Source organism: Pleurodeles waltl, chromosome 4_1 (assembly GCF_031143425.1).
Source record: "Pleurodeles waltl isolate 20211129_DDA chromosome 4_1, aPleWal1.hap1.20221129, whole genome shotgun sequence".
NCBI lineage: Eukaryota > Metazoa > Chordata > Amphibia > Caudata > Salamandridae > Pleurodeles > Pleurodeles waltl.
The window spans coordinates 41,665,928-41,678,679 of record NC_090442.1 but is presented as its reverse complement, the minus strand read 5'-3'; the positions used below and the strand labels follow the sequence as shown (position 1 = coordinate 41,678,679).

At 39.4% G+C, this 12,752-nt stretch overlaps 3 non-coding genes across 3 annotated transcripts; all 3 read left to right on the top strand.

Annotated features, from left to right (window-relative positions):
• Positions 1-48: 48 nt before the first annotated feature.
• On the top strand, positions 49-121 carry TRNAR-UCG (transfer RNA arginine (anticodon UCG)). Its single transcript has one exon. It is a non-coding gene; the product is annotated as a tRNA-Arg (tRNA).
• A 3,575-nt stretch (positions 122-3,696) lies between these two features.
• On the top strand, positions 3,697-3,769 carry TRNAR-UCG (transfer RNA arginine (anticodon UCG)). The gene has a single exon. It is a non-coding gene; the product is annotated as a tRNA-Arg (tRNA).
• Positions 3,770-5,521: 1,752 nt separating this feature from the next.
• Positions 5,522-5,594, top strand: TRNAR-UCG (transfer RNA arginine (anticodon UCG)). Its single transcript has one exon. It is a non-coding gene; the product is annotated as a tRNA-Arg (tRNA).
• The last annotated feature ends 7,158 nt before the right edge of the window (positions 5,595-12,752 follow it).

Genomic DNA, 12,752 nt, shown 5'->3' with positions numbered 1-12,752 from the left:
TCCATTCATACCATCTAACCCTAAACACCCAAACATGTTGCAGTCAGTAACCATGTGGCCTAATGGATACGGCGTCTGACTTCGGATCAGAAGATTGAGGGTTCGAGTCCCTTCATGGTTGAGTCTTTTTCTCACAGCACCCAACTTATCTTTACATACAAACTGGAAATACACTCTTACAATACTCCTTTCACTCTCACTCATTAAGAAAGCCCAATGCAAACTTCACAATCAGTCACGTTATGCCTTCAGCATTGCTACTTTTCTGTCTTTCTGCCATACCAAAGTACCTCTTCATAAATGCCACGGATATGCAATACGTATACAACAATATGACATGGCACAATCATTCCGAACAGAACTGTGGGTAGATTCAGAGCAGGGAATGTGTGCGTGCAGAAAGCAGAAACTATGCATGGGTAGAAGCTCTATGATTTTCTCCAGGAATAATGCAAATTGTCCCTCAGAAAAAGTATAGTACTAGAGAAGAATCATAAAGGATTGACACAATTGCTGCCTTTGCTGTTGCCCCAGTTGTGTAATCTGTCAAGGACTGGTCTCTTGCATATTGAGGCACCTAGTTGCAATTGTGTGGTAAAAATCACCCTTACAACCATTTTTGCTATAAACTTGAGATCTTTCTGAGATACTATCTCACAGACTTCTTAGGAATGAGGAACTCTGAAATTGTCACATTCCAATTTGTACGTCCTTAAAACTCTGCTGGTTATTCAAATGGGCAGATTGTTTTTTAAATTCCTTTCTGTCTCGAGTTGTAGTTATATTGATACAGAGGCATAATTGTTGAATGATATATATTGGTTTGATTGAAATATGTTCGTAGAGGTGGTGATAGGCTTTCTGTGTCTGTCTGAGAGCAAGGACCGGTTAACGTCTTTTTCCAAGAGCAGTTTGATGTGAAAAGTATCAGGCAAAGGAGTATGCATTGTGATGTGGTTCTCTGACTGCTTCTGTCCACTTGCCAAAAGTTCCAAGGCCCTATGATAGCACAAAAACGGTAAGATTGAAGTGGTGGGTGCCGGAGGTTTAAAATGGTCAGTTTAATTAAAGACAGAAAAGTGAAACGAATGACTGCAGAAATACTGTATGTGGCCATGAACTGAGATGAAAGGATGATTTTGGAACTCTGTCTTGCAGATTACCCTCAATGCCGCAATGGATAGGGCACTAGTCTCACAGACCAGGGTGTGTAAGTTTAAGTCTATCTGAGGTGCACACCCTGAACTAATACATTTTTGCTGAAACCTAATCATATTGTTTACTCTTCCTCGTAGCAGCTTACCAGGGTGATAGTATATTGCAACAGAACCATTCCACTTCTTCACTGAAAACAGTCATGCTGGTTACCCAAATGTGCAGCATGTCATTTTATACAACTTTCTTTATTGAAATTAAACTTCGACTCACTTGAAATATTCTCTTTCAAAATGAATGTTTTGAGCTGCTGTGAATTTTATTTCTAGAGGTGGTGACAGGCTTTCAGGTACGTGCTTAGGTCAAGGCCCTGTTCATGTCACTTGTATAAGCTAATTCAGGGAGCAAATTAGCAAGTCAAGAAATGGGAAGTCTGAACTACTGTCAAAGCAGTTTCATTCTCTTTTCAAATAATCCAAAAATACCATTGCAGCATAAAACAGAGTATTCAGTAAAAGAAGAAAGGAGGATTAACGGCAAAAAAGCACAGCATAAGATATGAAACTTTGGAAATTATCTAGATATTGTTTGAAAAAACTCCTTTGATGGAAAGAAGATGAAGAACGGTATGGGATCCTGTCCTGCGCACCTGTAATTGATATGTTCCACATCCATTCATACCACCTAACCCTAAACACCCAAACATATTGCGGTCAGTGACCATGTGGCCTAATGGATAAGGCGTCTGACTAAGGATCAGAAGATTGAGGGTTCGAGTCCATTCATGGTTGAGTCTTTTTCTCACAGCACCCAACTTATCTTTACATACAAACTGGAAACACACTCTTACAATACTCCTTTCACTCTCACTCATTAAGAAAGCCCAATGCAAACTGCACAATCAGTCACGTTATGCCTTCAGCATTGCTACTTTTCTGTCTTTCTGCCATACCAAAGTACCACTTCATAAATGCCATGGATATGCAATACGTACACAACAATATGACATGGCACAATCATTCTGAACAGAACTGTGGGTAGATTCAGTGCAGGGAGTGTGTGCGTGCAGAAAGCAGAAACTATGCATGGGTAGAAGCTCTACGATTTTCTCCATGAATAATGTAAATTGTCCCTCAGAAAAAGTATAGTACTAGAAAAGAATCATAAAGGATTGACACAATTGCTGCCTTTGCTGTTGCCCCAGTTGTGTAATCTGTCAAGGACTGGTCTCTTGCAGATGAGGCACCTAGTTGCAATTGTGTGGTAAAGATCACCCTTACAAACATTTTTGCTATAAACTTGAAATCTTTCTGAGATACTATCTCACAGACTTCTTATGAATGAGGAACTCTGAAATTGTCACATTCCAATTTGTACGTCCTTAAAACTCTGCTGGTTATTCAAATGGGCAGATTGTTTTTTAAATTCCTTTCTGTCTCGAGTTGTAGTTATATTGATACAGAGGCATAATTGTTGAATGATATATATTGGTTTGATTGAAATATGTTCGTAGAGGTGGTGATAGGCTTTCTGTGTCTGTCTGAGAGCAAGGACCGGTTAACGTCTTTTTCCAAGAGCAGTTTGTTGTGAAAGGTATCAGGCAAAGGAGTATGTATTGTGATGTGGTTCTCTGACTGCTTCTGTCCACTTGCCAAAAGTTCCAAGGCCCTATGATAGCACAAAAACGGTAAGATTGAAGAGGTGGGTGCCGGAGGTTTAAAATGGTCAGTTTAATTAAAGACAGAAAAGTGAAACGAATGACTGCAGAAATACTGTATGTGGCCATGAACTGAGATGAAAGGATGATTTTGGAACTCTGTCTTGCAGATTACCCTCAATGCCGCAATGGATAGGGCACTACTCTCACAGACCAGGGTGTGTAAGTTTAAGTCTATCTGAGGTGCACACCCTGGACTAATACATTTTTGCTGAAACCTAATCATTTTGTTTACTCTTCCTCGTAGCAGCTTGCCAGGGTGATAGTATATTGCAACAGAACCATTCCACTTTTTCACTGAAAAGAGTCATGCTGGTTAACCAAATGTGTAGCGTGTCATTTTATACAGCTTTCTTTATTGAAATTAAACTTGACTCACTTGAAATATTCTCTTTCAAAATGAATGTTTTGAGCTGCTGTGAATTTTATTTCTAGAGGTGGTGACAGGCTTTCAGGTACGTGCTTAGGTCAAGGACCTGTTCATGTCACTTGAATAAGCTAATTCAGGGAGAAAATTAGCAAGTCAAGAAATGGGAAGTCTGAACTACTGTCAAAGCAGTTTCATTCTCTTTTCAAATAATCCAAAAATACCATTGCAGCATAAAACAGAGTATTCAATAAAAGAAGAAAGGAGGATTAACGGCAAAAAAGCACAGCATAAGATATGAAACTTTGGAAATTATCTAGATATTGTTTGAAAAAACTCCTTTGATGGAAAGAAGATGAAGAACGGTATGGGATCCTGTCCTGCGCAACTGTAATTGATATGTTCCACATCCATTCATACCACCTAACCCTAAACACCCAAATCTGTTGCAGTCAGTGACCATGTGGCCTAATGGATAAGGCGTCTGACTTCGGATCAGAAGATTGAGGGTTCGAGTCCCTTCATGGTTGAACCTTTTTCTCACAGCACCCAACTTATCTTTACATACAAACTGGAAATACACTCTTACAATACTCCTTTCACTCTCACTCATGAAGAAAGCCCAATGCAAACTGCACAATCAGTCACGTTATGCCTTCAGCATTGCTACTTTTCTGTCTTTCTGCCATACCAAAGTACCTCTTCATAAATGCCACGGATATGCAATACGTATACAACAATATGACATGGCACAATCATTCCGAACAGAACTGTGGGTAGATTCAGTGCAGGGAGTGTGTGCGTGCAGAAAGCAGAAACTATGCATGGGTAGAAGCTCTATGATTTTCTCCAGGAATAATGCAAATTGTCCCTCAGAAAAAGTATACTACTAGAGAAGACTCATAAAGGATTGACACAATTGCTGCCTTTGCTGTTGCCCCAGTTGTGTAATCTGTCAAGGACTGGTCTCTTGCAGATTGAGGCACCTAGTTGCAATTGTGTGGTAAAAATCACCCTTACAACCATTTTTGCTATAAACTTGAGATCTTTCTGAGATACTATCTCACAGACTTCTTATGAATGAGGAACTCTGAAATTGTCACATTCCAATTTGTACGTCCTTAAAACTCTGCTGGTTATTCAAATGGGCAGATTGTTTTTTAAATTCCTTTCTGTCTCGAGTTGTAGTTATATTGATACAGAGGCATAATTGTTGAATGATATATATTGGTTTGATTGAAATATGTTCGTAGAGGTGGTGATAGGCTTTCTGTGTCTGTCTGAGAGCAAGGACCGGTTAACGTCTTTTTCCAAGAGCAGTTTGTTGTGAAAGGTATCAGGCAAAGGAGTATGTATTGTGATGTGGTTCTCTGACTGCTTCTGTCCACTTGCCAAAAGGTCCAAGACCCTATGATAGCACAGAAACGGTAAGATTGAAGTGGTGGGAGCCGGAGGTTTAAAATGGTCAGTTTAATTAAAGACAGAAAAGTGAAACGAATGACTGCAGAAATACTGTATGTGGCCATGAACTGAGATGAAAGGATGATTTTGGAACTCTGTCTTGCAGATTACCCTCAATGCCGCAATGGATAGGGCACTACTCTCACAGACCAGGGTGTGTAAGTTTAAGTCTATCTGAGGTGCACACCCTGAACTAATACATTTTTGCTGAAACCTAATCATATTGTTTACTCTTCCTCGTAGCAGCTTGCCAGGGTGATAGTATATTGCAACAGAACCATTCCACTTCTTCACTGAAAAGTGTCATGCTGGTTACCCAAATGTGCAGCGTGTCATTTTATACAGCTTTCTTTATTGAAATTAAACTTGGACTCACTTGAAATATTCTCTTTCAAAATGAATGTTTTGAGCTGCTGTGAATTTTATTTCTAGAGGTGGTGACAGGCTTTCAGGTACGTGCTTAGGTCAAGGCCCTGTTCATGTCACTTGTATAAGCTAATTCAGGGAGCAAATTAGCAAGTCAAGAAATGGGAAGTCTGAACTACTGTCAAAGCAGTTTCATTCTCTTTTCAAATAATCCCAAAATACCATTGCAGCATAAAACAGAGTATTCAATAAGAGAAGATAGGAGGATTAACGGCAAAAAAGCACATCATAAGATATGAAACTTTGGAAATTATCTAGATATTGTTTGAAAAAACTCCTTTGATGGAAAGAAGAAGAAGAATGGTATGGGATCCTGTCCTGCGCACCTGTAATTGATATGTTCCACATCCATTCATACCACCTAACCCTAAACACCCAAACATATTGCAGTCAGTGACCATGTGGCCTAATGGATAAGGTGTCTGACTTCGGATCAGAAGATTGAGGGTTCGAGTCCCTTCATGGTTAAGTCTTTTTCTCACAGCACCCAACTTATCTTTACATACAAACTGGAAATACACTCTTACAATACTCCTTTCACTCTCACTCATTAAGAAAGCCAAATGCAAACTGCACAATCAGTCACGTTATGACTTCAGCATTGCTACTTTTCTGTCTTTCTGCCATACCAAAGTACCTCTTCATAAATGCCACGGATATGCAATACGTATACAACAATATGACATGGCACAATCATTCCGAACAGAACTGTAGGTAGATTCAGTGCAGGGAGCGTGTGCGTGCAGAAAGCAGAAACTATGCATGGGTAGAAGCTCTACGATTTTCTCCAGGAATAATGCAAATTGTCCCTCAGAAAAAGTATTGTACTAGAAAAGAATCATAAAGGATTGACACAATTGCTGCCTTTGCTGTTGCCCCAGTTGTGTAATCTGTCAAGGACTGATCTCTTGCAGATTGAGGCACCTAGTTGCAATTGTGTGGTAAAGATCACACTTACAACCATTTTTGCTATAAACTTGAGATCTTTCTGAGATACTATCTCACAGACTTCTTATGAATGAGGAACTCTGAAATTGTCACATTCCAATTTGTACGTCCTTAAAACTCTGCTGGTTATTCAAATGGGCAGATTGTTTTTTAAATTCCTTTCTGTCTCGAGTTGTAGTTATATTGATACAGAGGCATAATTGTTGAATGATATATATTGGTTTGATTGAAATATGTTCGTAGAGGTGGTGATAGGCTTTCTGTGTCTGTCTGAGAGCAAGGACCGGTTAACGTCTTTTTCCAAGAGCAGTTTGTTGTGAAAGGTATCAGGCAAAGGACTATGTATTGTGATGTGGTTCTCTGACTGCTTCTGTCCACTTGCCAAAAGTTCCAAGGCCCTATGATAGCACAAAAACGGTAAGATTGAAGTGGTTGGTGCCGGAGGTTTAAAATGTTCAGTTTAATTAAAGACAGAAAAGTGAAACGAATGACTGCAGAAATACTGTATGTGGCCATGAACTGAGATGAAAGGATGATTTTGGAACTCTGTCTTGCAGATTACCCTCAATGCCGCAATGGATAGGGCACTACTCTCACAGACCAGGGTGTGTAAGTTTAAGTCTATCTGAGGTGCACACCCTGAACTAATACATTTTTGCTGAAACCTAATCATATTGTTTACTCTTCCTCGTAGCAGCTTGCCAGGGTGATAGTATATTGCAACAGAACCATTCCACTTCTTCACTGAAAAGAGTCATGCTGGTTACCCAAATGTGCAGCGTGTCATTTTATACAGCTTTCTTTATTGAAATTAAACTTGGACTCACTTGAAATATTCTCTTTCAAAATGAATGTTTTGAGCTGCTGTGAATTTTATTTCTAGAGGTGGTGACAGCCTTTCAGGTACGTGCTTAGGTCAAGGCCCTGTTCATGTCACTTGTATAAGCTAATTCAGGGAGCAAATTAGCAAGTCAAGAAATGGGAAGTCTGAACTACTGTCAAAGCAGTTTCATTCTCTTTTCAAATAATCCAAAAATACCATTGCAGCATAAAACAGAGTATTCAATAAAAGAAGAAAGGAGGATTAACGGCAAAAAAGCACAGCATAAGATATGAAACTTTGGAAATTATCTAGATATTGTTTGAAAAAACTCCTTTGATGGAAAGAAGATGAAGAACGGTATGGGATCCTGTCCTGCGCACCTGTAATTGATATGTTCCACATCCATTCATACCACCTAACCTTAAACACCCAATCATATTGCAGTCAGTGACCATGTGGCCTAATGGATAAGGCGTTTGACTTCGGATCAGAAGATTGAGGGTTCGAGTCCTTTCATGGGTGAGTCTTTTTCTCACAGCACCCAACTTATCTTTACATACAAACTGGAAACACACTCTTACAATACTCCTTTCACTCTCACTCATTAAGAAAGCCCAATGCAAACTGCACAATCAGTCACGTTATGCCTTCAGCATTGCTACTTTTCTGTCTTTCTGCCATACCAAAGTACCTCTTCATAAATGCCACGGATATGCAATACGTACACAACAATATGACATGGCACAATCATTCTGAACAGAACTGTGGGTAGATTCAGTGCAGGGAGTGTGTGCGTGCAGAAAGCAGAAACTATGCAAGGGTGGAAGCTCTATGATTTTCTCCAGGAATAATGCAAATTGTCCCTCAGAAAAAGTATAGTACTTGAAAAGAATCATAAAGGATTGACACAATTGCTGCTTTTGCTGTTGCCCCAGTTGTGTAATCTGTCAAGGACTGGTCTCTTTCAGATTGAGGCACCTAGTTGCAATTGTGTGGTAAAGATCACCATTACAACCATTTTTGCTATAAACTTGAGATCTTTCTGAGATTCTATCTCACAGACTTCTTATGAATGAGGAACTCTGAAATTGTCACATTCCAATTTGTACGTCCTTAAAACTCTGCTGGTTATTCAAATGGGCAGATTGTTTTTTAAATTCCTTTCTGTCTCGAGTTGTAGTTATATTGATACAGAGGCATAATTGTTGAATGATATATATTGGTTTGATTGAAATATGTTCGTAGAGGTGGTGATAGGCTTTCTGTGTCTGTCTGAGAGCAAGGACCGGTTAACGTGTTTTTCCAAGAGCAGTTTGTTGTGAAAGGTATCAGGCAAAGGAGTATGTATTGTGATGTGGTTCTCTGACTGCTTCTGTCCACTTGCCAAAAGTTCCAAGGCCCTATGATAGCACAAAAACGGTAAGATTGAAGTGGTGGGTGCCGGAGGTTTAAAATGGTCAGTTTAATTAAAGACAGAAAAGTGAAACGAATGACTGCAGAAATACTGTATGTGGCCATGAACTGAGATGAAAGGATGATTTTGGAACCCTGTCTTGCAGATTACCCTCAATGCCGCAATGGATAGGGCACTACTCTCACAGACCAGGGTGTGTAAGTTTAAGTCTATCTGAGGTGCACACCCTGAACTAATACATTTTTGCTGAAACCTAATCATATTGTTTACTCTTCCTCGTAGCAGCTTACCAGGGTGATAGTATATTGCAACAGAACCATTCCACTTCTTCACTGAAAAGAGTCATGCTGGTTACCCAAATGTGCAGCGTGTCATTTTATACAACTTTCTTTATTGAAATTAAACTTGGACTCACTTGAAATATTCTCTTTCAAAATGAATGTTTTGAGCTGCTGTGAATTTTATTTCTAGAGGTGGTGACAGGCTTTCAGGTACGTGCTTAGGTCAAGGCCCTGTTCATGTCACTTGAATAAGCTAATTCAGGGAGTAAATTAGCAAGTCAAGAAATGGGAAGTCTGAACTACTGTCAAAGCAGTTTCATTCTCTTTTCAAATAATCCAAAAATACCATTGCAGCATAAAACAGAGTATTCAATAAAAGAAGAAAGGAGGATTAACGGCAAAAAAGCACAGCATAAGATATGAAACTTTGGAAATTATCTAGATATTGTTTGAAAAAACTCCTTTGATGGAAAGAAGATGAAGAACGGTATGGGATCCTGTCCTGCGCACCTGTAATTGATATGTTCCACATCCATTCATACCACCTAACCCTAAACACCCAAACGTATTGCACTCAGTGAGCATGTGGCCTAATGGATAAGGCATCTGACTTCGGATCAGAAGATTGAGGGTTTGAGTCCCTTCATGGTTGAGTCTTTTTCTCAGAGCACCCAACTTATCTTTACATACAAACTGGAAATACACTCTTACAATACTCCTTTCACTCTCACTCATTAAGAAAGCCCAGTGCAAACTGCACAATCAGTCACGTTATGCCTTCAGCATTGCTACTTTTCTGTCTTTCTGCCATACCAAAGTACCTCTTCATAAATGCCACTGATATGCAATACGTATACAACAATATGACATGGCACAATCATTCCGAACAGAACTGTGGGTAGATTCAGCGCAGGGAGTGTGTGCGTGCAGAAAGCAGACACTATGCATGGGTAGAAGCTCTATGATTTTCTCCAGGAATAATGCAAATTGTCCCTCAGAAAAAGTATAGTACTAGAGAAGAATCATAAAGGATTGACACAATTGCTGCCTTTGCTGTTGCCCCAGTTGTGTAATCTGTCAAGGACTGGTCTCTTGCAGATTGAGGCATCTAGTTGCAATTGTGTGGTAAAAATCACCCTTACAACCATTTTTGCTATAAACTTGAGATCTTTCTGAGATACTATCTCACAGACTTCTTATGAATGAGGAACTCTGAAATTGTCACATTCCAATTTGTACGTCCTTAAAACTCTGCTGGTTATTCAAATGGGCAGATTGTTTTTTAAATTCCTTTCTGTCTCGAGTTGTAGTTATATTGATACAGAGGCATAATTGTTGAATGATATATATTGGTTTGATTGAAATATGTTCGGAGAGGTGGTGATAGGATTTCTGTGTCTGTCTGAGAGCAAGGACCGGTTAACGTCTTTTTCCAAGAGCAGTTTGTTGTGAAAGGTATCAGGCAAAGGAGCATGTATTGTGATGTGGTTCTCTGACTGCTTCTGTCCACTTGCCAAAAGTTCCAAGGCCCTATGATAGCACAAAAACGGTAAGATTGAAGTGGTGGGTGCCGCAGGTTTAAAATGGTCAGTTTAATTAAAGACAGAAAAGTGAAACGAATGACTGCAGAAATACTGTATGTGGCCATGAACTGAGATGAAAGGATGATTTTGGAACTCTGTCTTGCAGATTACCCTCAATGCCGCAATGGATAGGACACTACTCTCACAGACCAGGGTGTGTAAGTTTAAGTCTATCTGAGGTGCACACCCTGAACTAATACATTTTTGCTGAAACCTAATCATATTGTTTACTCGTCCTCATAGCAGCTTGCCAGGGTGATAGTATATTGCAACAGAACCATTCCACTTCTTCACTGAAAAGTGTCATGCTGGTTACCCAAATGTGCAGCGTGTCATTTTATACAGCTTTCTTTATTGAAATTAAACTTGGACTCACTTGAAATATTCTCTTTCAAAATGAATGTCTTGAGCTGCTGTGAATTTTATTTCTAGAGGTGGTGACAGGCTTTCAGGTACGTGCTTAGGTCAAGGTCCTGTTCATGTCACTTGTATAAGCTAATTCAGGGAGCAAATTAGCAAGTCAAGAAATGGGAAGTCTGAACTACTGTCAAAGCTGTTACATTCTCTTTTCAAATAATCCAAAAATACCATTGCAGCATAAAACAGAGTATTCAATAAAAGAAGAAAGGAGGATTAACGGCAAAAAAGCACATCATAAGATATGAAACTTTGGAAATTATCTAGATATTGTTTGAAAAAACTCCTTTGATGGAAAGAAGATGAAGAACGGTATGGGATCCTGTCCTGCGCACCTGTAATTGATCTGTTCCACATCCAATCATACCACCTAACCCTAAACACCCAAACATATTGCTGTCAGTGACCATGTGGCCTAATGGATAAGGTGTCTGACTTTGGATCAGAAGATTGAGGGTATGAGTCCCTTCATGGTTGAGTCTTTTTCTCACAGCACCCAACTTATCTTTACATACAAACTGGAAATACACTCTTACAATACTCCTTTCACTCTCACTCATTAAGAAAGCCCAATGCAAACTGCACAATCAGTCACGTTATACCTTCAGCATTGCTACTTTTCTGTCTTTCTGCCATACCAAAGTACCTCTTCATAAATGCCACGGATATGCAATACGTATACAACAATATGACATGGCACAATCATTCTGAACAGAACTGTGGGTAGATTCAGTGCAGGGAGTGTGTGCGTGCAGAAAGCAGAAACTATGCATGGGTAGAAGCTCTATGATTTTCTCCAGGAATAATGCAAATTGTCCCTCAGAAAAAGTATAGTACTAGAGAAGAATCATAAAGGATTGACACAATTGCTGCCTTTGCTGTTGCCCCAGTTGTGTAATCTGTCAAGGACTGGTCTCTTGCAGATTGAGGCACCTAGTTGCAATTGTGTGGTAAAAATCACCCTTACAACCATTTATGCTATAAACTTGAGATCTTTCTGAGATACTATCTCACAGACTTCTTATGAATGAGGAACTCTGAAATTGTCACATTCCAATTTGTACGTCCTTAAAACTCTGCTGGTTATTCAAATGGGCAGATTGTTTTTTAAATTCCTTTCTGTCTCGAGTTGTAGTTATATTGATACAGAAGCATAATTGTTGAATGATATATATTGGTTTGATTGAAATATGTTCGTAGAGGTGGTGATAGGCTTTCTGTGTCTGTCTGAGAGCAAGGACCGGTTAACGTCTTTTTCCAAGAGCAGTTTGTTGTGAAAGGTATCAGGCAAAGGAGTATGTATTGTGATGTGGTTCTCTGACTGCTTCTGTCCACTTGCCAAAAGGTCCAAGGCCCTATGATAGCACAAAAACGGTAAGATTGAAGTGGTGGGTGCCGGAGGTTTAAAATGGTCAGTTTAATTAAAGACAGAAAAGTGAAACGAATGACTGCAGAAATACTGTATGTGGCCATGAACTGAGATGAAAGGATGATTTTGGAACTCTGTCTTGCAGATTACCCTCAATGCCGCAATGGATAGGGCACTACTCTCACGGACCAGGGTGTGTAAGTTTAAGTCTATCTGAGGTGCACACCCTGAACTAATACATTTTTGCTGAATCCTAATCATATTGTTTACTCTTCCTCGTAGCAGCTTGCCAGGGTGATAGTATATTGCAACAGAACCATTCCACTTCTTCACTGAAAAGAGTCATGCTGGTTACCCAAATGTGCAGCGTGTCATTTTATACAGCTTTCCTTATTGAAATTAAACTTGGACTCACTTGAAATATTCTCTTTCAAAATGAATGTTTTGAGCTGCTGTGAATTTTATTTCTAGAGGTGATGACAGCCTTTCAGGTACGTGCTTAGGTCAAGGCCCTGTTCATGTCACTTGTATAAGCTAATTCAGGGAGCAAATTAGCAAGTCAAGAAATGGGAAGTCTGAACTACTGTCAAAGCAGTTTCATTCTCTTTTCAAATAATCCAAAAATACCATTGCAGCATAAAACAGAGTATTCAATAAAAGAAGAAAGGAGGATTAACGGCAAAAAAGCACAGCATAAGATATGAAACTTTGGAAATTATCTAGATATTGTTTGAAAAAACTCCTTTGATGGAAAGAAGATGAAGAACGGTATGGGATCCTGTCCTGCGCAC